The sequence below is a fragment of the Pelophylax lessonae genome, assembly GCF_965119305.1.
Source record: "Pelophylax lessonae genome assembly, chromosome: 10".
In the NCBI taxonomy this organism is placed as follows: domain Eukaryota; kingdom Metazoa; phylum Chordata; class Amphibia; order Anura; family Ranidae; genus Pelophylax; species Pelophylax lessonae.
The window spans coordinates 14,959,425-14,985,492 of record NC_138777.1 but is presented as its reverse complement, the minus strand read 5'-3'; the positions used below and the strand labels follow the sequence as shown (position 1 = coordinate 14,985,492).

Genomic DNA, 26,068 nt, shown 5'->3' with positions numbered 1-26,068 from the left:
ACAGTCGGACAGATTGGGGTAGAGAGTTCCAAAGAATGGGAGAAGCTCTGGAGAAATCCTGGAGGCGGGAGGAGGGGACAAGGGAGCTAGAGAGCAGGAGGTCTTGGGAGGACCAAAGAGAGCGGCTTGGTTGATATTTTGAGATCAGGTTAGTGATGTAGCTGGGGGCAGAGTTGTGGATGGCTTTGTAAACTATTGTTAGCACTTTGAATTGTTTTCGTTGGGTAGTGGAAGCCAGTGAAGGGATTGGCAGAGAGGGGTGGAGGACACTGAATGGTTGGTAAGCTGGATGAGTCTTGCAGCAGCATTCAATAATAAAATAATAAAGTTCATATAACAGTGATAATAAAAATTAAAAAAGTGCAATTATATCACAGAAAGTGAGTCGATAGCTCATATAACACGGTGAAGAAATACCGGAAAACACAAAGTGAAGCTGAAGGGTTCTGATCTCCGAACTCATCAATGAGGAAGAACCCAGCACCAATATGAGGGGCATATACGCTCACCAGAAGATATGGACCCAGGTACCTTATAGTAAATGGGTCAAACTGACCAAATAATCCTCATAAGGGAAAGTGGCTCGATCGTAGATGATGGTCGATCAAATAAATCCATATACTCCCGGGTTATGGTGACTGGGTCTCCCGGCAGCACACCAATATAAAAAGTAAGAACAAATACACATACTGTAGATAGTGTAAAACTGATTCAATAAAATGCCTTTCATGCATATTAATCCTTGCATATACCCTTCATATTGGTGCTGGGTTCTTCCTCATTGATGAGTTCGGAGATCAGAACATTTCAGCTTCACTTTGTGTTTTCCGGTATTTCTTCACCGTGTTATATGAGCTATGGACTCACTTTCTGTGATATAGTTGCACTTTTTTTATTTTTATCATCACTGTTCTATGGATTTATTCTTTTATTAAGCTCTGCACTTTTCCATGTGTGATTTATAGACAATTTTTTATGTCAATTGTAGTGCTGGCAGCTTTCATGTTATAGTCAGCGCAGAGTATTTCCAGATGTATCCGCTCTAAAAACGCCCAACGAGACAAATCTCATTTATTTCCATGGCCCCGTTCACATCTGTCGCCTTAAACAAAACGCCCGCCGCTCAAACGTTTTTGGGCAGATTACAGGCGTTTTTATTTTTTTTCATTGGTCACTTGTCAACATGAGCATCCGCAAGGGGGGGCGCCCCCCCTGGACATTTCCTTGCAAGCTCTAAAAAGGGAAATGTGGGGACCCTGCTCTAAAGGGGATCTATGGGGACCCTGCTCTAAAGGCGATCTATGGGGGACCCTGGCCTGGCCTGCTCTAAAGGGGGATCTATGGGGACCCTGGTCTGCTCTAAAGGGGATCTATGGGGACCCTGCTCTGAAGGGGATCTATGGGGACCCTGTCCTGGCCTGCTCTAAAGGGGGATCTATGGGGACCCTGGTCTGCTCTAAAGGGGATCTATGGGGACCCTGGTCTGCTCTAAAGGGGATCTATGGGGACCCTGCTCTAAAGGCGATCTATGGGGGACCCTGGCCTGGCCTGCTCTAAAGGGGGATCAATGGGGATCCTGGTCTGCTCTAAAGGGGGATCTATGGGGACCCTGCTCTAAAGGGGGGTCTATGGGGACCCTGGCCTGCTCTAAAGGGGATCTATGGGGGACCCTGGCCTGCTCCAAAGGGGGATCTATGGGGATCCTGGTCTGCTCTAAAGGGGGTCATATTGCCTTAATATGTATATATTCTTTGCAGGGGAAGCCTGGAGTACCTGGTGGTGCAGAAAAACCTGGTAGCACGGGGAGTATAGGTGAAAAGGTAAGACTTAAGAGGGATCTATGGGGGACCCTGGCCTGCTCTAAAGGGGGATCTATGGGGGACCCTGGCCTGCTCTAAAGGGGGATCTATGGGGGACGACCCTGGCCTTGCCTGCTCTAAATGGGGATCTATGGGGGCGAAAAGAGGCAGAGCTTGGGTGACCTTAAAATGATGCCCCATCCTGAAACAAGTTCTGTGGATGCCCATGCTTGTCAACCTAAAAACGCCTGCACAAAAAAAAAAACGCTGCAAAAACGCCTGTAAATATAGCAACGCCTAGATGTGAATGTAGCCTAAAGAACAAAATTATAATATATTGATACCTGGGTCGGGACAAGAGGGGGGACAGAAGGGACAGATGCCCAGGGCGCAGCAGTAGGAGAGGGCGCCCGCTCACTGCATGCAAGCTCCAGATCAGCAGGCCGCAGCTTTAGGACAGTTACTTCTGTCTCACTGTACTCTAAATATCCCCACTCTCCACCCCACCCACCCACAGCTGACAAATACACACCGTGTATACGCAGCTACTTTTCTAGCCACAAGAAAGCGAGAGATTGGTCACACATAGTACACTCCATGCCAACCATGGACAGCCTGGGCAAGGGGGGCAAAGAATGGGCATTAGGTGGTATATCCTATTTATGTACTTTGCCCATATTTGGAAAACTGACAGGTTTACATTGTAGCAGGGGCAGTTAGCATGTTGTACTTGGTCTCTGTGCTTCTCTACAATGCAGGCCGATAATGGCTGGTGGGAGGGGCCTGCAGAGTGCCGTACATATCTTCCAGAAAACATCAGTTCTCCTCTCGAAAGGCCTCAGCCCTGATGCCAGCAAGCGGAGGAGTTATGCCAATATCAAAAATGCCTTATTTGAAACTGACCAGGTCCTGACCTCAATCCCATTGAAAGGCTGTCACCAGGTCCTGACCTGACCTCAATCCCATTGAAAGGCTGTCACCAGGTCCTGACCTGACCTCAATCCCATTGAAAGGCTGTCACATAATCTGAAGCATGCTTTTCCAGAAGAATGATAAGGTAAGTCTAACAGCTTTGCATTGACAATTGCACCAAAATACTATCACACACACGCACACACAAGCATCTGGATTTTCCCCAAGCTGAATAAATGTCAGTCTATGCCGGATGTGTAAATGAGAAATGCAGTCTGGCCATTAGCAGGCGGGGTGATGGACGGTGTGTGGCATTTACATGGCAGGAAAGATCAGTGCATATGTACTTTCCTTCTGCTAAGCGGTTCGGATCGCTTTGGAAAACGAATGAGCCTAATTATGTATTCCGATGGCCAGTGAAAAGTCCCCGAAGGAAAGTTCCACGCCAGAAGTGGATATAACTCAGCGCGGGAGTTCTAATTATTCCCCGGGAGGATAGTTGACGAGTGTCATCTTCCTGGGCAATGAGGGAAGTGATAATCCAGTCTTATCAGGGACTGCGTTATTCTTATTTTAAGTGATGTTATCACCCGCTGCAGGCAGGACATCTCCGGCTTCTCCTCCGCTGTAATAATAAACGCACAGCGGCCGATGGGGTAACCTGCAAGCCTCATGCACACGGGACGTTTTACAGCGGCATTTTAGGCCAATTTGATTTCACTACATATTTTTGGTACTAGTAATGGCGGCGATCTGCGATTTTTTTGCGGGACTGCGACATTGCGGCGGACAGATTGGACCCCTAACTGACATTTTTGACACTTTTGGGGGGACCAGTGACATTACTACAGTAATCAGTGCTAAAAATATGCACTGTTACTGTAATAATGACACTGGCAGGGAAGGGGTTAACACAGTAAGCGATCAAGGGGTTAAATGTGTACCTAGGGGCGTGTTTCTAACTGTATGGGGGCAGGGCTTGTGAAATGATCATAGAGACCTACATAGAAGGATCACAGGAGCTCTGTGATCATTCCAGAGAGAAGAACGGTCAGCTGTGATTACAACAGCTGACCGTCCTTCTCTCTCAGCGGCAGATTTGTATAAAGTACTCGAAACCCATACTTGAGTAAAAGTACAAGCGCTCGATCAAAAAGTGACTTGAGTAGAAGTACTAAAGTATTCAACATTTTTTGTATTTAAGTATTGCAAGTAGTTTTTTTAAAAAATTTTGCTACTCAAGTACTGAAAGTAGAAGTACAAGTACTGTGTTTTGTAGTTATTAAAGAAAGAAGTCAAAAGTTTGAACATCATATTGTTTTTTATTATTTCAAATGCAGCTTTTATTTATACATACAGTAGCATTTATTTCCGTATGCGCTGATAATACACGTTTTGAGCTTCATGAAACCTGCCATCTACTGTTCTGGCAGTGGTAATTTTTATAATTGTAACGAGTAACTATGCAGCACAAAAAAAAAATATCGGAGTAGAAGTATTGAAATCATTGAAAAAATGTAGTGAAGTAAAAGTGGAAGTAGGAGAAAAAAATTCTACTCTAGGAAAGTACAGATACCGCCTTTCCGTACTTAAGTACAGTAGTGAAGTAGTTCTACTTAGTTACTATACATCTCTGCTCAGCGGGGAGCGATCGCGGGTGTTAGGCGGCAATCAGAGCCGCATGCCCGGGGCGCCGGAGTCCCCGCTATCGAGTGGGGGTGGGAGCACACTGCTGGCGGCGCGCGCTCGCCCCCTAGCTGCCTGTGCATGATCGACGTAGGTCTACGTCGGTTCGTGCAGGAGGGCCGCACTGCCGCAGTAAAAAGGCAGCAAGCGGTCCGGAACCGGTTAATAAAACAGTCTATTTTAAACGGGGAGCACTATATATATATTTGTTTTCGTTTTATATGATATCCTCTTGGGAGCCATTGGAGTGTTTCACCTGCCAGCACCACTCATTTGTTCCTGTATTGGATACGCTTGGCCGGATTGGGGATCTCTGCTGGAAATTTTCTTCTACCTTAAAGAGGAAGTAAACCCTCCTCTGCAAGGTGTACCTATAGGTGATCCTATGATAAGGCTTACCTATAGGTACTGTAAATATCTCCTAAACATGTACCGTTTAGGAGTTTAGGAGATATTTACCTTACATGCAGCCAGTGACATCACTGGCGCATGCGCTCTGAAGGAACAGCCGCTGGTGCCGTTCCTTCAGAGCCCCGTGCCGTGACCATCGGCTCCCGCGCGCGTGTGCGGGAGTGACGTCACCACGGCTCCGTGCCAATCAGATGGCCGGATGCCGCGATCCCGGAAGACGGGCGACTGGACATGTCGCCCATAATACACGTAAGCGGACAGCACGGCGGGGGCTCGTTCTAAGGTAAATATTTCATAATGAGCTAGCATGCGATGCATACTAGCTCATTATGTGTTTCTCTTTCAGGTCGAAAAAAAAAAAAATTTCGTATGGGTTTACAACCTCTTTAAACTCGACAGGCGTTTTTTGACCCATTTGTTCATTTAGGGGTCACCCTTGGAGGTGAGAGGCTTGTATTAACCACTTTACCACCGGAGGATTTTGCTGTCTTACGTCCAGGCCACTTTTTGCGATTTGGCGCTGTGCGAATTTAACTGACAATTGCGCGGTCATGCAACGCCGTACCCAAACGAAATTTACGTCTTTTTTTTCCCCACAAACAGAGCTTTCTTTTGGTGGTATTTGATCACCTGTGCGATTTTTACTTTTTGCGCTATAAACAAAAAAAGAGCGACAATTTTGAAAAAATAACAATATTTTTCAAATTTTTTTATATGAAATTCCCCCCAAAAAAATGTAAAAATCAAATTTTTTTTATCATTTTAGGCCAATTTGTTTTCTGCTACATATTTTTGGTAAAAAAAAAAAAATTGCAATAAGCGTATTTTGATTGGTTTGCGCAAAAGTTATTGCGTTTACTAACTACGGGAAAGATTTATGTCATTTTTGGTGTTTTTTTTTTTTAACGAGTAATGGCGGCGATCTGCGATTTTTTTCGGGACTGCGACATTGCGGCGGACAGATCGGACCCTTGACTGACATTTTTGACACTTTTGGGGGTTACCAGTGACATTACTACAGTAATCAGTGCTATAAATATGCACTGTTACTGTAAAAATGACACTGGCAGGGAAGGGGTTAATTTTATTGGATAGGGAGGGGTTAATGTATGCCTGGTGCTTACTGACATGTGTGGGGGGGGGAGGTGACTGAGTGACAAAGGGACAGATCGCATGTTCAACTATGCTGAACCCTGCAATCTGACCCTGCCTGTCACTTAGGAGATCCGCCCGCTTGTGTTTACACAAGCGGGCGGATCTCCACACTCGATTCCCCGACGATCGGGGAAGAGCAGCGGCGATCGCCGCTGCTCCTCCCCTTGCCCGACTCCCGCTGTGACTGAATACAGCAGGAGCGAGCCTCCGGTGGCGCGCGCGCGCCGCCTAGAAGAGAGAGTGTCTGCCGACGTAGGTCTACGTCGTCAGACCTACATGAGCCACTTTGCCGCAGTAGAGCTCTAGTGAGCAGACGGCAAGTGGTTAATGGTGGAGGATCTCAGGCACTTGATCACCCAAGAACGATATCCATTTGGAGCACATATCAGAGGCGTAACTAGAACCTTCAGGGCCCTGATGCAAGAAACCATGAAGGGCCCCCCAGACCCCTGGCCGGGGCCCTTACCTTCAAGCCCAGGGCTCTTCCCACTAATCCTGGGGCTCTTTACACTTGTTGCATGGCCTTTTATTACGGTCCCGCAGCAGGATTCTTTCACAAGTTCTGCAGTGGGCCCCCTTCCTGCAATCTTGTGGGCCTCCCCACAGTGGTGCAATGCCAGGGTCCGGTCGCAAGTGTGACCTTTGCGATCCTGGAAGTTCACCCACTGGTTTGCTCCAGGGGGCCCGGTAGCGATTGCAACCCCTGCAACCCCTGTAGTAACGCCCCTGGCACATATTATTATTATTATTATATAGGATTTATATAGCGCCGACAGTAGCTCTTTACACCTTGAGGGTAGACAGTACAAATACAATACACTATAATACAGTAGGGATCAGAGAGCCCTGCTCGTTAGAGCATATGTCACTGCATGGGACTTTTATTAATATGCTTTATTTGTTTTAGCAATTTTATTTTTTTGTTGAGCGCTGCACTGAACTTATTTTTGATATTTTGTTTTATATTTTATATTTTATATTTTGTTTTTGGTATTTTTCAGCGCAACTTTTTTTTTATTTATATAGTTTATATAGTTTATCTCACTTATTGTTGCTGCTATTATTTTATGTAAGCGCAGATATTTTTTCTGATAGAAACCACACAACAATGCAACAACGTCCATGCTGCGCCCACCATGGCTGCCATTAGCGGTAGTGTAACGCAAGGTGCAATGCAGGAGCCACTTTAAGCCGCCCGAGCAATAACCGCAGCAATCTGTCTCCCAGCCGCTTTGGTCGCCGTCCAAAACAAGAGACGGATCTCGACATTTTATTTAATAGCTAATAAAAAAATCTTGCTATAAAATGCGGCTTTTCGGCAGCGCTCTGCATGTGAACTCTTGCGCTCCGTCACGCTTTATGACCGCTCTGTCATGCACAAGATACTAAAGATTATAGAAGAGGAAACACATCATCGCCAAGTTTTTTTTTTTTCCTTCTCATAAGGCGTGCTGGAACATTTATAGCGGCCATGTCTGAAATTTGTACATTACTTTGTTAGATCTGCAGATTAAGCTAAGCTGCAGTAAAGTCTTATCACAAGCACTTACAATTACATGTCCCTTTCTGTGACTTTGGGAAAGAAAAAGCTCAGAGTATAAGAGACTGAGAGCTTTAAAGATGAGAAACTGGCAGCACTGCAACAAAGTTTCGCCTGGAAATGAAAAGTATTGCTTTGCTGAGTTATCTGAGTACCCCTGAATGACAGTGTAGCCAGGTCCTAAACCTCCCCTGTATCATTTGGTGAAGAACACATTCCCAAACCAGAACACTGCTCTCATAAACAGCATCCTTGCACCCTGAGTAGTACTGTTGACTGCAGGGGGGGCGCTTGAGAGCCGGAATGTTGCTGTCAGAGAACAGCAGTTCAGTTGTCCTTTGTGCACAGGGTAATTTAACCCTTGCTGGCTGTATCAAGGGCCTGGACAAGGGGTGGGCAGGAGGGACGGCTGCCCTGGACGCTGTGGTATCATGTGAAGCGGAGGGGCACCACAAGGAGAATAGGGGGGGGGGGAAGTCGATTTGTGCTAGAAGATTTGGCTGGGGATGCTAAGAGTGGTGATTTAGGGGGATTTTTGTTGGGAGGGGGGATGGAGGGAAGAAGATTCATGCTAGGAGGGGGGATTTTGTGCTGGGAGGGGAAATTTTAGGGGTAGGAGGAGTGATTTTTACAAGGGGGAGGGGCAAATATTTGTGCTAGGAAGGGGGATTTCAGAAGTGGGGGTGGATTTGTACTGGGAGGAGGGGGGATTTATGCTTAGGGGGGAAAGCATGCAGATTAGTGCTAAGTGTTACTGTGGGGGGATTTTTGCTGACTCACAATACTAAGACCCCGTTCACACTGGGGCGATCCGACATGCCGGGGCGACCTCACAGGTCATGGCGCGCAGCTCGCACCGCGACCTCGGAGCGGCCGGCACGGACTTCATAACATTGAAGTCAATGCAGGTCGCTCCAGGTCGCCCCAAAGATGCTCCGGACCCTTTTTCTAAGTCGGAGCGACTTGTGTCGCTCCTATTAGAACGGGTCCACAGCTTCTCTATGGCAGGCGACCTGTCAGGCGACCAGGTCGCCTGACAGGTTGCCCCAGTGTAAACGGGGTCTAATAGATCTTGGGGGGGGGCACTTTGGCATGTTCCCCCTGGGTTCTAGATGGCCTTGTCCCGGCACTGGCTGTATCACTTAGCACTGCAGGAAAAACATTTAAAGAGCCCCATGTTTATTATTATATATCCAGCCTGGCTGCATTAAAGCTATAAATAGTGAGGGGTCAATTATCTTCCCAATAGGAACACTTGCAATATAAACAGAGTCTGTGATTAATAAAAACTATAAATAACAAGAGGCAAATCAATGTTTTCTCCTCCTGAATGGCAATCATTTTTCTATACCGGCTGTATACAAATGACACATAAAAATACACACAGCGGAGCGCGCCCTGGAGGCATGGTGTCTCCCCCCGACCTGGCTGGGTAGGCATAGGAAGCTCAGAGCACTTCCTGTTCAGAAAGACTTGAGAGGAACCCAATGGATGATGTTAGATGCCAGGGGGTGCCCTGGAGGCATGGTGTCTCCCCCCAAACTGGCCGGGTAGGCATAGGAAGCCCAGAACGCTTCCTGTTCAGAAAGAGACTCAAGAGGAACCCAATGGATGATGTCCGATGCCAGGGGGCATCCTGGGGACATGGCGTCTCCTCCTGACCGGGCTAGGTAGGCATAGGAAGCTCAGAGCACTTTCCATTAGGAAAGAAACCCCAGAGGAACCCAATCAATGTCAGAAGCCAGTGGGCGTCCTGGGGACATGGCGTCTCCTCCCGGCCCGGCTGGGTAAGCATAGAAAGCTCAGAGCACTTCCTGTTGGGAAAGAGACTCCAGAGAAGCCCAATGTATGTTGTCAGATGCCAGGGGACTTCCTGGGGACATGGCGTCTCCTCCCGGCCCGACTGGGTAGGCATAGAAAGCTCAGAGCACTTCCTGTTGGGAAAGAGACTCCAGAGGAGCCCAATGGATGATGTCAGATGCCGGAGGGCGTCCTGGGGACATGGCGTCTCCTCCTGGCCCAACTGGGTAGGCATATGGCGCTTTTCCACTGCATGGAACCGAAGGGTTTGGCTCGCTTTTGTGCTTTTCCACTGCTGGTACCGCATGGTACGGTGTAGGAACGGTTCGGTACGGCGGCGCTTTTCCACTGCATGGAACCGAACGGTACGGCTCTCAAAAACAGTACCACCTGTGGTTCCAAGAGGCACCATACCTGGTACCATATCCCACAATCCTTTGCATGCAGTCACTACTAGCCACTGATTGGTCAGAGAATCGTTGTTATCCCACCCACTTAACTTTAGTACTACTTTAGTGGAAAAGCAAACCATACCGTACCGTACCGAACCGTTCCAACACCGTACCATGCGGTACCAGCAGAGGAAAATCAAACCGGGCCAAGCAGGGCCGAGTAGAGCCGAGCAGGTACTTGCAGTGGAAAAGGGCCAATAGAAAGATCAGAGCACTTCCTGTTGGGAAAGAGACTCCAGAGGAGCCCAATGGATAATGTCAAATGCCGGAGGGCATCCTGGGGACATGGCGTCTCCTCCCAACCCGGCCAAGTAGGCGTAGGAAGCTCAGAGCACTTCCTGTTAGGAATGAGACTTCAGAGGAACCCAATGGATGATGTCAGATGCCAGGGGGAGTCCTGGGGGATATGGCATCTCTTCTCAACCCGGCCGAGTAGGCATAGGAAGCCCTTCCTGGTTGTAAGGAGATGCTACATCCCCAAAATGCCTCCTGGCACCTGACATCATCCATTGGGTTCTTCTGGAGTCTCTTTCCTAACAAGAAGTGCTCTGAGCTTCCTTTGCCCGAGCAGCAGCAGTGCTGCACAATCCCTGGACTGGATACCTCTGCTACCAGTTTCCCGAAGAAGTCCTGATTTCTTATTCTGTACATGCCTCCACAAACTTACTTCATGTGAGTTGCCAATTTGTTTTTTTATCATACTATAAATGTTCTAATGCTGCACTTAGGTGGCACCCTCCTCTGTTTTTTTTTTTTTTTTTTTATGTCTCGATTCAGAGATTTCCTCTCTCTCTCTGGAGGAACTGCATCTTGTGAAAGGAAGCTTATCGGATTCTACCCCTGACATACCTGATAAAGACTGGATATTTGGACTCATGGTTATGCAGCTCAGAGTTTTTTATCTGCTATAAGGAACAAAGCCATAAATCACTATATAGCTATAGTGTCATAAAGCACTATATGAGCCATAAAGACATTAATGAAAATTGGATCATACAATGTGGCAATCAGTGATGAAATGATTTATTTGACTCTTCAGAATAGGCCTCAGAGTTACTAGCTCTGCTACAACATTTCAGAGGCAAAGTTCACTTGTAAATCATTTTATAGCGCTGTAAGACTTCTTTCTTGGCCGCAACAACCTTCTGGGACACATTTACACTTCAGGAAGCGCTACAAAGTAATTAAGGTTTTAAAGTTTATCGCCACCTGACCTTTCCCCACTCAGTGGCCTGCAGTTAAAATTAGAGCATTATAATGGCACTCCATAGGGTGTGGCGAGGAGTCGAGGAAGAGGAATCTCTGCGCTCCTTTCCAGCACAGGATCTGAGACTTCTCTGCATACCTCACATAACCCTGGCTGCCAGCTCTCTCCCGACTCCTTGTAAACACGCCTGAGTGCTATGGAGAGCATTTTCCATAAACACACCATGTCTTCCATTGTATCTAGAAGCTGTCAAAGTTTAGAACTTCAAAGCTTATTTATATTACTTTGCATTATACCCCACAGCCATGCCATCTCAAGAGGAACTCAACATAAATCAAACGTCCGTATACAGAAGGTGCAGATAACCGTTCCAAGAAAGTATAAGAAATTGGAGCTTAAAACCGGGCACAAAAAAATGAAATGTATTCTTTTATAGCCACAAAGAAGCACTAAATAACAATACCTATAATAATATAAATAACACAAGACATTCCTGATGTGTATTCTTCTTAAATCTCAATGCGCTTTCTGTATTTCTTCCAGATCTGTGCAGTAATCCAGTGTGAGACTTTTCCTTCCTGTAATAAAGACCGATCACTGCTGCTGCTCTCTCCTTGTGCAGGGTGACTGGTCTTGTCTCCGCCCCCTCCTGTAGTTTCCTGCAGGAAGCCTGTAGTGGGTGGAGCCTGCTGAGTCCATTCCACAGCTCTGCTCTCTCCTTGTGCAGAGTGACTGGTCTTGTCTCCTCCCCTCCTATAGTTTTCTGCTGACAGCCTGTAGTGGGTGGTGCCTGCTGGGTCCCTCCCACAGTTCTGCGCTCTCCTTGTGCAGAGTGACTGGTCTTGCCTCCACCCCCCTCTTGTAGTTTTCTGAAGGTAGCCTGCATTGGGTGGAGCCTGCTGAGTCCCTTCCACAGCTCTGCTCTCTCCTTGTGCAGAGTGACTGGTCTTGTCGCCTCCCCTCCTGTAGTTTTCTGCTGACAGCCTGTAGTGGGTGGTGCCTGCTGGGTCCCTCCCACAGTTCTGTGCTCTCCTTGTGCAGAGTGACTGGTCTTGTCTCCACCCCCTCTTGTAGTTTTCTGAAGGTAGCCTGCATTGGGTGGAGTTTGCTGGGTCCCTCCCACATCTCTGCTCACTCCTTGTGCAGAGTGACTGGTCTGGTCTCCGCCCCCCTCTTGTAGTTTTCTGCAGGTAGCCTGCAGTGGGTGGAGCCTTCTGGGTCCCTCCCACAGTTCTGCTCTTTCCTTTTGCAGGGTGACTGTTCTTGTCTCCGCCCCTCCTGTAGTTTGCTGCAGGCTGCCTGTACTGGGTGGTGTCTGATGGGTCCCTCCCACAGCTCCCACAGATACATTTTTTTTTTTTTAATGTACGAAAATATCGGCCAATACTGATATGCGATGGCCAAAATATCGGTATGGGCAATAAAAAAACGATATTGGTTGATCACTAGTTAGAACCCCTGTAAGGATTTTCCTGCTGTCTGTTTTGGCTTTAGATACACTGTTGAAAAATAAAATAATGGGGAGACCGAACTCTGATTTGGGTCAGGCAAGCAGGTCACAGATTTGTACATAGAGATCACTGAACTGTACAAACTGCAGTCTGCTTTAGCAGCATACCTAACTAGAACTAACCCCAGGACCCCAACGAGGCAAGGCAGAGACAATAGATTCTGCGGCTCTGAACACATCCAATGATTTACTTCTTTTTGCATGCCTCTGCGTAGCCAGCAATCGCCTGGAAGTTGATGCACATTTCGGTAGGGGCCTAAGTCTCGTGTTTCAGCGACAATGTGGCTGTGACACGCACCTATAAAACCGCAGGTTACATAATGCTGAGGACTGGCACTTGCTGCTAAAGGAACTGCGTAATTGTCACTTTATAAAATCCACACGGGCAGAGTCTGAAAGGCCCATTCAGCCAGCGGAGCACGGTCACATATTCCAGTGGCAGCCTCACATTTTCCAGATTCTTTCCCTGGGAGGACATGCTCACACAAGCTGCTGGCAGACGGCGTCCCCGATTCACGCAGGGCAGGTGTGGAGTTGCTGGAGCTGGATGGGGGACATCAGTGTGCTGGAGAGCTTTATACATGGGAAGATTTTAGAAATACACTGAGATAAGCGATAGGAAACCCCCCGCAATGACAAAGGGGCTTTCCACTAACTGTAAAAAAAAAGGAAAAAAAAGCGATGGGACTGGAATTTGCAGAATGGTCTTTGCTGCTAAGTTGTACCCGGTGCACATGCAGGAAAAATAATTTAAAGGGTAACTCCACTTTCATGGGTAAAAAAAGAGCAAATAAAGAAAAAAAACAATATAGCGTATACAATTGTGACACAAATCATATTGTAATTGAATGTGATTAAAAATGACCTTTCCTTTTCAATCTGCAGCTGTTGTCATTTTCTGAAAATGCAATATGACCGCCTGGAGCTGTTCTGTACACAGAATGTATACTGACCACACCCCCAGAAACATAATTTCCTGCTTGTGTGATTGGCTCACCAATTTTCCCAGAAGTCTGCACTAAGATACAAGTCAGATTTCTGGCATCCCCTGCAACAAAAATGTCATTTTTGGTGAGATCCTCCCAATAGGAACACGTCTAAAGGGATGCAGGCCCAGCAGCTTTCCTCATTAGAGCCCTGCAGCTGCCACAGCTGATAGATAATTATGAAACCACTCCCATTAGACCCACTCAGCACAGAGGAATATTATATTCTTCAGAATAACAAAATGTAGGAATCTGCAACAAAGTTTGTTAAAATCCTTTTAATTGTGTATAAAGTAACCTTTGTAGAGGATTACCTATAGCGCTATAGCGCTTCATAAGACAATCCTAGAGTATAGATGTTAAATGATAAGACAATCCTAAAGTATTAAAAATTATTACAAAATGAATAAAGTGCATGTAGTTGTGCAAAAAAACACGTAATTATTTATTTATTTGGCTAATTGTAGTTTATAGGTTTATCAATTGGTGTGGGAGATATACTTTACCCAGTATATTTTACCTATAAATCCTTGTAATGTACAGAGATCACCCAGAGGGGAATGTTTTTTTTTTTTCTCAACAAAAGTGGAGTTACTCTTTAAAAGTAATTAATCAAAAATCTATAACGTACAGGTGTCATTTATGGAACGCATCTCTGTTTGTGACCCCAAAATTTCAGCATGTCATCATTCTAGGGTTCTAAATATTATTTTGCAACCCCAGTGTGCATAGTAATACAGTGCATCTCACTGCCAATCACTCATGTAGTTCAATCAGATACATTGTATTAAGTGAATGAACAAAAACGTAAGATGTAGCAAAATACCAGTCCTTAGATCAGGGGTGGGGAACCTTTTTTCTGCCGAGGGCCATTTGGGTATTTTTAAAATCATTCGGGGGCCGTACAAAATTATCAACTTAAAAATGTGCCTGTTATATTTGGTCAAACATTTAATTAACTCACCCCTAATGTGATGGCTGCAACTGCTTCCCTTTGGTGAGGGGTGTGATGTTAGCTGGTATTGATGATGTTGCTACTGGCAACTGGTTTTCCAGGTCTCCCCTCTCAAAATGCAGAGTGATTAGTGCCCCCATAAATGCAAAGTTATTAGTGCCCCCCTTATTGCAGAGGGATGAGTGGCCCCATCAATGCAGAGGGATGAGTGCCCCCCTCAACGCAGAGTGATTAGTGCCCCCAATCAATGCAGAGTGATTAGTGCCCCCATCAATGCAGAGTGATTAGTGCCCCCAGTCAATGCAGAGTGATTAGTGCCCCCAATCAATGCAGAGTGATTAGTGCCCCCATCAATGCAGAGTGATTAGTGCCCCCAATCAATGCAGAGCGCATGGGGATTAGAGCGCCTACTGATTACACACAGAGCAGGGTTCTTCTACTTACCTGGCGCGGGCGCTATCATACAAAGTCATGCCTCCTGGACCGACTCCTGTGCTAGGCGTCACCACTGTGCTGTCTATCATAGGTAGGAGGCGTGACTTTGTATGACAGCAGCCGCGCCGGGTAAGCAGAGGAACCCGCTCTGTGTGTAATCAGGAGGCATTACCCCTCCTCTTCCCCTCTGGAGGCAGCCCAATGGCAGGGCCGGATCAGATGGCTTCGGGGGCCGCATACGGCCCGCGGGCCTTAGGTTCCCCACCCCTGCCTTAGATGTAGTGGCTGTTATAGGCCTTCTTTACATGGACATTCAACCGCATACACCAGATTCCAGCAACAAGAATTGATGGATGGATAGTACAAGGTATTGACAGGCTGATATCAGTCATCTCTATGCACATGAAGCTGCACACCAAGTGGTTAGCTGCAAACAACACATAAAAAGCCGTTCAGGCGAGGCAATGGCACCCAGGTGCTGGTCGGATCCACTGTCCAGTGATCAGATATCCAAAGAGAAAGTGTGACCGCACTCAGAGGTAGATAAACTTGAAGTGTTTATTCCCATTCGTTGAAAACAACAGTGCATCGAACAGACATGGACACGGTTAACGCATTTCACGACTCTATGGGTCGCTTAATCATAACCGGTTAGGAGTAAGCGACCCATAAAGTGGTTAGCTGCGGTTGGGGATGGGTGTTCAAGCCTGAAGGCATCTGAATGTCCAATCTCCCGACACCCACCCCTATCTGCTCAAGTGCTAGCTAGCGGAGATCACCAAATGGATGTTCGTTAGTCTCGCTCCTCTCTAAATGGCGATACCTGCTGTGTCAGCAGGTGGGATAGTAGAGTTCAGGAAATATGGTCAGGGTAGAGCACACATTCTGGCAGTATGTGGAACCAATTTGGTGGCTGTACAGCCACCAAGCAGCTTTTGTTTGAAAGCCAACAGTCGGTTTGAGAAATCTACATGGATCCCTGGCTGCTGTAGCATCCGGGAGTGTGTAAAACCCACCCCTGCTTCCGACATATGACGTACAGCCACCAAACCACTTCCGTTTGAAAGCCAGCAGTCGGTTTGTGAAATCTACATGCATCCTGGCTGCTGTAACAGCCGGGAGTGTGTAAAACCCACCCCTGCTTCCGACATATGACGTACAGCCACCAAACCACTTCCGTTTGAAAGCCAGCAGTCAGTTTGGGAAATCTACACGCATCCCTGGCTGCTGTAGCAGCCGGGAGTGTGTAAAACCCACCCCTGCTTTCCGACATATGAGGTACATCGGAAGCAGTAAAAGGGTAAAAACAAGCCTTTGTTGACCTCTGTAACAAATTGGACCATGAGTGTTTTCTAGCTTTGTCTAATGCAACTTGGAGATAATTTTTTGGTTGGCTGGGCCTTTTTCAGTCCATCTACTCTAAAGAGCCAAAACTGGTGGATACCCTTCCAAATCACGGAGCTCAGATGTTTCCACTATTAATAGGAGAACATACAAAGACTACTAAGCTCTTACAACCTTGTGAGAACAGTTTGGGAAAAACCCATTTCTGTTCCAGTGTGACTGTGCTCCTGTGTACAACGTCAGCTCCATAAAGACATGGTTTGATGCGTTGGTGTGGAGGAACCCAAGTGGTCAACACAGAGACCGGACCGCAACACTACTGAGCACCCTTGGGATGAACTGGAACAAGCCAGGTTTTCTTATCCAGCATCTCCCTAAAGACATAGTTTAACCATTTTGGTGTGGAGGAACTTCAGTGTCCTGCACAGAAACCTGATCTCAACCCTACTGAGTACCTCTGGAATGTGACAAGTGAATTGGAACAAGCAAGGTCTCCCCATCCAGCATCTCCATGATTTAACCACTTCGGTGTGGAGGAACTTCAGTAGCTGGCACAGGCACCTGATCTTAACCGTACCGAGTACCTTTGGGATGAATTGGAACAAAGTCTTCTTATCTAGCATCTATATAAAGACATAATTTATATAGCAAAGGTGTAGCGCTAATCAAAAAATGCGAGTCCATAAACAGGGAGTCCACAAGGTGATAATGTCAACTCCACAAACATATGTGTAAGGGTTGAAAGATCCAAGACCACCACCAAGCTGAAAGACACACTGCCTCTTACCAGATGACATGGACCCTCATTACAAAGACCATGTCCAGCATTCACTTGTAAAATCAGATCAGCACTCCTCCAAAATGACAGGAACGATTCTCTCCAAGTGTGCCCCAGTAAAACAAAGCAGGAGTATCCTCATAGCGTAATATGTACAGACTGTTTATTGTCACACAAATAAATAAAACTGCTTACATGGTTGAATCAGTATAGCAGAATGGAAGTTCCCCATCCGCGTCCGTATACCGCCAACAAAATGGCCGCAGCGTCTCCTTGTGGTGGCTAGCGTCGCCGTAGGCTCCTCCCGACGCGTTTCATCATAGGCTGACGTCGTCAAGGGGTCACATAATTTGACCAATTTGGTTAGGAGGAACTTCAGTTTCCAGCACAGACACCTGACCTCAACCCTAATGAACACTTTTGGGATGAATTTGAAAAAGTTAGGTCTCCCCATCCAATATCTCAATAATGACATGGTTTGACCAGTTTAGTGTGGAGGAACTTCAGTGTCCTGTACAGAAACCTGTCCCAAATCTACTGAACACTTTTGGGATAAACTGGAATGGGTACAAATTTTCATGGACACACTCCAAAATATTGAGAAAACCGTGAAGGCTGTTATAGTTGCAAAGGCTTGGTCAACTCAATATTAGTCGCAGTCTTAACTCAGAGGCACCTGTTTTCTCTTTTGTTTAACTCAATATTAATGGCCATGGCCAAGATCTTCACCAAGCTCATAGGTGTGTGATGGTCCACCAACTGTTGGCCATATAGTACTATTACACACTTCCTCCTAAACAAGTAGCTTTGGGGTATTTAGATACTTGTGAAGCTCAAGAATGAAAGATAAACCTCAGAGGCTCACAATTGTTTCCATCAGAATCAGCATTACAGTCACACACATCTCGCTTGTGCTCTGAGACAAATGTCACATGTAATCCAGCGTCACATGTAATGATGATGGCGTGACTCTGTCACAGGCTGACAGTTTTAGTCCACGTCTGTCCCGCGTTCGGATTTATGTGCTGACAAGCCATTTCGGAGTTCCTGCCAATGGATTGTTTCTGGGGCCTGCTAGCTCTCTGGCTCTAATTACCGCTGACACCTTACAAGATCAGAACCTGACAAGGCATCAAAGATAAAGCTTCTAATAAGGGGACAGTGAAGCTATTACAACAAACTATCCAGTGGGGGAAAAAAAAATTATGATTGCGGAGCCTCCAATGCTAGACAAACATTGTGTATGTCACGATGTATACAATAGTACCTTCAGATGCCTCATGGTTGCCAGTGGTAGGCAATTATGTCAGTTGGAGTTTTTCTCAATGACAAGTGTGCTTTAACAAGCAACCCCAGGCAACACGTAAAGTCAGCCAGTGATCTGGTAATGGTGCCCGGGAAATTCTGCAAGCCTGCTGAAGTCAGCAAAATTTACCTTGAATTAAGAATGTACAATCTTTGCATTGCTGGCTTCGCTCGGCTTTCAGACTGCCTCTGGATTGGGGCTGCATTCTGCCATTAGGTTGCAGTTGTCAATGCATTCCGTAGACTACTCCGAGGCTGGAACATGGGGGTATGATGAAAACTCAACTTCTGCCAAATGATCTTTTTCAGTTTTATATGGCCCAGGGAGGGTAAGAACCTTTGTGAGTCCTTAAACCACTCGACCTCTTTTACCCCCTTCGGGACCAGCGCATTTTTTTGCTATTCAGCACTGTACTATATATATATATATATATATATATATACATACACACACACACACACATACACACACACACATATATACATATATATATATATATATATATATTTTTTTTTTTAAATAACTTTTTATTTGCATATTAGTGGCGGGTCTTGGTCGCCTGACAAGTAGCGGACCATGCTGTGCAATTGGAACCGTTCTAATAGGAGAAACTCAAGTCGCTCCGACTTAGAAAAAGGTTCCTGCACTACTTCGGGGCGACATCGGAGTGACTTGCATTGACTTCCATTATGTGAAGTCGTTGCAAGCTGCGCCAAAGTCGCGGTGCACGGGTGAGGGCATAACTCGCCCGAAGTCGTGTCGCCCTAGTGTGAACCGACAGTTAGGTGTACAATACACAACACAAAAGCAACAGAAACAAACAGAAGTCTCAGCAAGTCACAGTCGCCCGCGCAGGGGTCCAAGAAACATCATGATACATTTCAGCATTTTAGCGACCGTGTTGAGACTTGTCATTGCCCGTGTCCAAAGCACAGTGCTATTTTTAACTGGTAATTGCGTGGTCAAGCAATACTGTACACAAATTAAATTTATATAATTTCTTTCACATAAATAAAGCTTTCTTTTGGTGGTATTTGATCACCACTAGGTTTTTTTTATTAATATATATAGATTAAAAAAAATACTAAACATTTTGAAAAAAAAAAAGAAAAACTATTTTCTACATTCTATTATAAAAACATATCCAATAAAATCAAACTTCCCCATAGATTAAGGCCAAAATGTATTCTGATGCATGTCCTTGGTAAAAAATAAAATCCCAATAAGTGTATAATAATTGGTTTGTGTGAAGGTTATAGTGTCTACAAATTATTGGATATATATTTGAAAATGAATCAATCCTGATGTACTGACATCCAATATCATTTCTTGAGGCTCTAGAATGCCAGGACAGTACAAATGCCCCTCATATGACCATTTTTGGACAGTAGACAGTCTGAGGTATTTAGTAAGTGGCATGGCAAGTTTTATTAAGTTATATTTTTTTTTTTTATTTTTTTTGGAAAAGAAATAAAATTCGTTTCTTACATTTTTTTTTTTTATTTATTTATTTATTTATTTTTTTTATGTACTGTCACCAATGCAGTACAGAGTCATCATATGACTACTGTGGCAATGACTGGGGACACCAATGACAGTATGTTACATTAAAAAAAAAAAATCAAATTTTACAAACCTTCAATTTTTTTCTTTTTTTACATACGGTCATCAGAGTAGATCAGAATGTACTACTCGGGGGGGGGGGGGGGGATTTTTCTTTTCTTTTTAAACTCTGATTGCTGTTATAGTGATGATTACTGTTGTTTTGAACTGTCATGAACAAGCTTCATTCATATCAGCTGTGATTACTATTGTGATGCTGTGATTGGCCCACATCTATCACTTGATACAGGGTGATGTCATTGGTCTAGATACCATGTGATAGCTGTGGGCCAATCACAACATCACAAAACTAAGCACAGCTGTTATAAATGAAACCCATTCATAGGTTTATTTTTTACATTGTGATCATGTGATTGCATAGAATTAACATGATAAAAATAATAAATAAAAATAACCCACAGCCACCAATTAGAATTCAATTTACTACAGCACAATTGGCAAAGACCAACATATCAATGGTTGCTTTTAGCTATTGCATTTTGCTTTCACTTTATTTAAAATGACTGCTTGTGGCTTTCTATAGCCATTAAGCTCACCGAGGTTGATTAATAAAGCAAAAGCAATAAATCTCAGAATTGATCAAATCTGTTGCCATTAGTTATTGCAGTTTGCATATCGCCACGGCTCTTTTTGCTGCCATAAACATGCCTGGTCTTCATTATTCCTAGAGGAAACTTTGTTATGAATGTTTTTGCTGTTTATTGATGTGTTCCATTCCCTCTCCATCTGAAATCAGAAGCCATTAAAGATTTTACTTAATTGGCAGCACGGTCATGATTGGACCCAACCCCGAACTACGGAAGATCGATCATGAAATAAATTACATCTGTCTTAATGATTTCAGTTAATGCATTAAATAGGAAAAACAAGACAGCGTAATATAAATTATTAGATTTAGTTGGGCTGATTGACTGCATGGCTTGTTCTGTTAGAAGCCCCAGGGATTGCTGTGTCATCTATATTTTTGCATAGCGCTGGCACATTGCACCACCATATTCCGCAGTGCTGTACAAAGAACACTGAGCTAGTCGCATCAGCCCTTTGCACTACAGGAGCTTACACTCTAATAATGTCTAAATGTTAGGGATGTTGTCTTGGTTGGTATGTTTAGTTTTCTTAGATTTTTTTTTCTGGCAAAAAAATTGGATTTTTGTACTTACCGTAAAATACATTTTTCTGAGTTAATCGACAGACATAGCACTCCATAAATCATAACTGCTGGGTATATTGCCTCCTCCAGGAGTAGGAATAGGTAGAACAAAAAACACCTGGCTACGCCCATGGGCCGTCCTCAGCTTAGTATACAACCCCCCTCTCTGCTCTAGGTAATCAGTTTAGAAGCAAGCAGTATTAGAAGTATCAGAACTCCATAGAGGGGTGAGTGCTGTGTCTGTCAATGAACTCAGAGAAAGGGATTTTATGGACACAGCACTCAATAAATCATTACTACTATCGACCCTGAGGGACGATAAAACTTCTTATGAACCAAGAAGGAGGGCCCCCGTCTACGACGAGGGTCCTTGCCCTTAGTAGCCTGTGGAAGAAAGGTACTCTCCCCCCATTGAGACTGATATCATCAAGATAGGACCAAACAGGTGATCTCCTTGAAAGGGAATATCAGTCAGGCCCTATTAGAAGTCTGGTCCGTGGACACGCCGAAGGACCACTGCCGAAACAGAGAGCCGAGCCACTAGGGGAGCCGCACCCAAAGAGGCATCACAGATGATAAAATGCAGCCCCTGGACCAGCTGGTCCGCCAGCTCAGCAAAGGCAGGGAGGCGGCTGCTACCCCTCCAGGTCATGGCGCAAAAGCTTAGCCCATTCGGTCAGTCTGCGACACCAGGGCAACGGTGAAAATTGGCCTCAGTCCTGAACCAGCCAGGGTATACATATTGCAGGCCACAGCCTCCGCCTTACTGTCAGCTGGGTCCTGAAAGGCCGAGGACTCTTGAACCAGAATCATGGTTGGCTTGTTTAATCTGGAAACCGGAGAGTCCACCACCGCTGGAACAGTCCACTTCTTAAGAAGGAACTCCTCATAGGGGTATCACCTAGCAACTCGCTTAGGGACCCCAAGGGGACGCTTTGGTCGTCCTCACTCTTTTGTGACAATTCTGTCAAAATAGGAGGTGGAAAGGGAACACTTTTGCCGCTCTGGATGGCTTGTGAGTGCTAAAGGGAACCTGCGCCTCCATTGCAGCTGCGTCCTCCATCTTTAAGTCTAAAGCACAGATACAATCAGTGCGTCCACCAGCGCCTTTTCGTGCTCAGTTGCAGAATTGGAGGAATCCTCCTCACTATCTGAGGATTATGGGTGCGTGGTCACAGACCCAGCAGGGTGACCCACGTTTGCGGTGGGCGTATCAGATTCAGGATCTGATGAGACAGATGAGGCAGGGGAAGGAGGGGGGTGCTTTATGCCAGCCAGTCGCCCAAAAGCCACCTCCACCCGGGACACAAAGGGACTTCAGGACTGCCGTCAGTGCATTGATGGGTGGATGGGACCCCCAGGGCCCCGCAGCCCCAGAGAGGGGATCAGGTGGGGAGATGTGCTCCAAAGACTCCATGAGTCACCACGGGGACCCCACAAAAAAAAAGTGTAAAATATTGCTAAAGGACAACCTCCATTGCTCTGGCAGCACCACCTGGTCACAGAGCACCAATCGATCCTCAGCAGAGAGGGAGAGGACCCCACCAGACTCACCACCCCGCAGAAAGCAGGAGAATCTGCACTGCATGAATGGTGATCAGGAAACGAAAGGATTTAGGAGTCAGCACCAGGGGATGAGGAGAGGCTCCCACTGCCAAAAACGCCGCCCAGAAGGCTCCACAGAACTTGCGCTCCACAGACCTTGCGCACACACACATTATGGTTGAACTGGATGGACTGTTGTCTTTTTTCGACCTCACTAACTATGTAACTATGTAACAGACATGGCCGCCACTGTTTTCTTTGGCAGACCACCGCAAAATGACCACCGGACTACACAAACATGGCCACCGCGCATTGCAGCACAAGGCTACAACAAAATTGTGGCCTGCTTGGCACCACAAGGCTCCCAGGGACCCAGGAGGAATCCCTAGGCCTCAAGGACAGGCCCAGCCTACCCCAGGAGGTGGACCAGACCACCCACACAGCCCCAGCATAAGTGAAGGGGGGGTAGGATGGGGGGACAGATGGTTGGGCCCACGTCCACCCCAAAACCCTCCAGGGGGAGAGGGGGGGATAGCTACTCACCCTACCAGGAACCAGGCGGGCACCGCTCCAGACAGAACCCCTTTCCATCGAAATGGGGGGCTGTCGGTCAGGAGGAACGCTGAGACTCGGGCCAAGACCCGGTCATATGCAACCTCGCAAGGAGTTTAACTCGCAGGCCAGCCCCCATCCGGTGGGGCTATGTCATGTCCGACCTAGCGCGGACCTGAGGTCAATGTGGGCTCACTGGCATGACTGCGGTGACCACTGGATCTAGATTATCCATCATGTCGCCCAGTCCGGCAGTTGATTGTAGATCTCAAAGGAAAAAAAACAGGAGGAAAAAAAATCTATCTAAAAAGAAAAAAAAATTGCCAGGACCAGAGATTCCAGCAAGGAACTAGGTCCTTACTCCTGACTAGGCAGAAAAAAAACAGAGTACCTATATCAGAGAGAGGGAGTATACCCCCTGAGACTGCCCATAGGCATAGCCAGACTTTTTTTTCTGCCTAGTGTCTTACTCCTGTCGGGGCAAAATATCCCAATGGTTAAGAAGATCAGGAGCTGTGTCCATCAATGAACGAAAGAAAAACACAGATTTTTGCTTGTAAATGACAAATGTCAGAAAAAGGCCTGGTCTTAAAGTGGTTAAAGCAATTGATGCCATACATTACAACAAGCAATGGAGATAATACACTCAATCGGTATTAAAAAATAACTAAAGGACAAAACAATAATGAAGACATGAGAATTAGGAACAATGCTTTCCCATAATAATATCTGTCCCATCCCTCGCCTGGGATTTCCTGGGGTCAGTGAAGGATTATACAACCATGGGTGATAGGAAATGTTACGGATGAGTCATTTTAGTTGTAATTCTCACTGGAAACTTTCTGTTCTCATTTATGGCGGGGATGGTGATCACACGGGTGCAAGAGGATCTCTAGTGTAACAGCGATACAAATGAACGTACTTCCAAGAGAAGAAACAATGTAATTTAAATGGAATGTTTCCAGTCTCAGCTGGCGCTCAGCCAAACTAAGATAATCAAGCACAGCAGCAATTTACCTAAAGCTGAGTTCCAGCAGAGGAAGCTGAGTACACCGATCAAATACACACATGGAAGGTGCTTTACCTGCCAATGGATTTGTAATTCTGTGCAGTCAGCTTTGCAATTCAGGCGTCTTGCCGGTCAGCACAGCCAAATCCTAAACTTCCACTGCAGCATCATGGTGCACCACCTACACCCAACCCTGCTGATTGGACGATGGAAGAGCAAAAACCCACCGATGAGTCATCATACCTCTGCTCATTTTCCTGCTGTAGAAGAAACTGATTGGCTCTCAAGCTTTGTTCTAACAGTGGCGGCCCATCCATTGGGGCGAAGGGGCGCCGCCCCCCATCCATTGCGTCCGGCCCCCTAATCCATATGCAGGGTGCAGGGGAGGACTGGGCCATTGGGCAGGGGGGCAATTGCCCCCTGGGCCACTCTAATGTCCTGTAAAAAAGCTGCACAGACATGCCTAAAGGATTTCTGGTGAAGAGAAGTAAAAGGTCTCCACCATTGACCTACTGAGTGTAGGGTGAAGACAAGAACAGAGTGCAGGCCTCCCTCCCCAGTATGGATGGTGTAAACTGTGTCTGAGCAGAGGTCAGTTCCATGCCCCACTTGAGACTCTCCTCCCCTGGCCAGCCCCAACTGAGCTCCCCCAGCTCCCCCAATCGTTCCCTGCTGGCCAGGTTGGGAACCCGGATTCAACCGATGAGTAGAGAGTACCTGGAGCAGGGCTTCAGCCTGGAATGGGGGTCAGGAGGAGCACAGGAAGAGGGAGAGTGGGGCTGAGTCTCTGCACCATGGGCCTCTGGTTTGTACTTGCCCCCTGGGCTGAAAGTTGCCAGTCTGCCCCTGGCAGGGTGCCAGGCGCATTGATTCCAATAGGGGATTTTTTACATTTTTTAAAGCATGTGATTAGAGCCAGAGGCTCTAATAGGCTTCAAATAGGGTGGGCTTGGGGTGCAGAGCACTGCACCCTGAGCCCACCCAGTTGTATAACAATAGTGAATGAATATTCTCTATTATCACACTGATTTGCTTCCCAGTCAATCAGGAAGCAGGTCGTGAGACCCCTTTCCTGATTGGCTGAAAAGAAAAAAAGTGATTTTACTGGCCATTGGCCAGGAAGAAGGAGGAGACGTACGGCCGGAGGAGATGTACGGCCGGAGGAGACTCACAGATGCTCGGGGAAGGAGCAGGTAAGGATGCTGGCTGTCCATCCCGGGAGGGGGTGGTAGATTTGATTGCCGGCCGGCCATGCAGCCGGGGGGGGGGGGGGTTTTGCTGTTTTGCCGCCCCCCAAAAGTTTTCATTCACTAGCCGCCACTGCGTTCAAATCTGAACGTCCTTGGGACAGGTGTTAGTACACAAGAGGTTAAATTTTTTGTAGATTCCAAGTGGGAACACCATCACCTTAACCACCGGAATGTGCAGGTAGGATTTTCAAATCTCCAGCATCCTTAAAGTGTTACTGAACCCAGGAGCTTGCAGTCACTATATCTGCTCTCCCCAGGAGCCTGCGGTCACTATTTCTGCTCTCCCACAGTACACAGAACATGGAAATGCAATTATTTTAGTAAATATAAACTGCAAAATACCTTTTCTCATCAGCAGTATATAGCAGTCTTGTGACTTGTATCAGTTCTTAGTAAAGCTGGTAGGAGGGGTTTTCATTCTCCCCTGACCGTCTGCCTGGACAGTGCTGATTGGCCCTGTGCTGATCACATGCACTGTCACAAGAAGAAAAAAAACAAACAAAAAACCTTTCTAACAATTAACACCAAACTGAGCATGTGCACCCTGACTCCATATGCTTTGTCTTATCGAGACAAGTGAGTATAACAAGCATGCTTTACTGCATATACAGTCTGATTTTACTGTTTTGGGTTTAGTAACACTTTAAAGCGGCGTTCCAGTCC

General features: G+C 46.2%; 1 protein-coding gene and 1 long non-coding RNA gene across 2 annotated transcripts in view; both read right to left on the bottom strand.

Moving 5' to 3' along the window:
* The window catches only part of GALNT18 (polypeptide N-acetylgalactosaminyltransferase 18), a 548,225-nt gene that overhangs the window by 450,100 nt on the left and 72,057 nt on the right, over positions 1 to 26,068 (bottom strand). The gene's annotated exons all lie outside the window — the stretch shown is intronic.
* LOC309565860 lies at positions 20,304 to 24,325 on the bottom strand. The gene is made up of 2 exons (XR_014225840.1): positions 24,231 to 24,325; positions 20,304 to 20,625 (listed from the first exon to the last, which is right to left on the bottom strand). It is a non-coding gene; the product is annotated as an uncharacterized lncRNA (long non-coding RNA).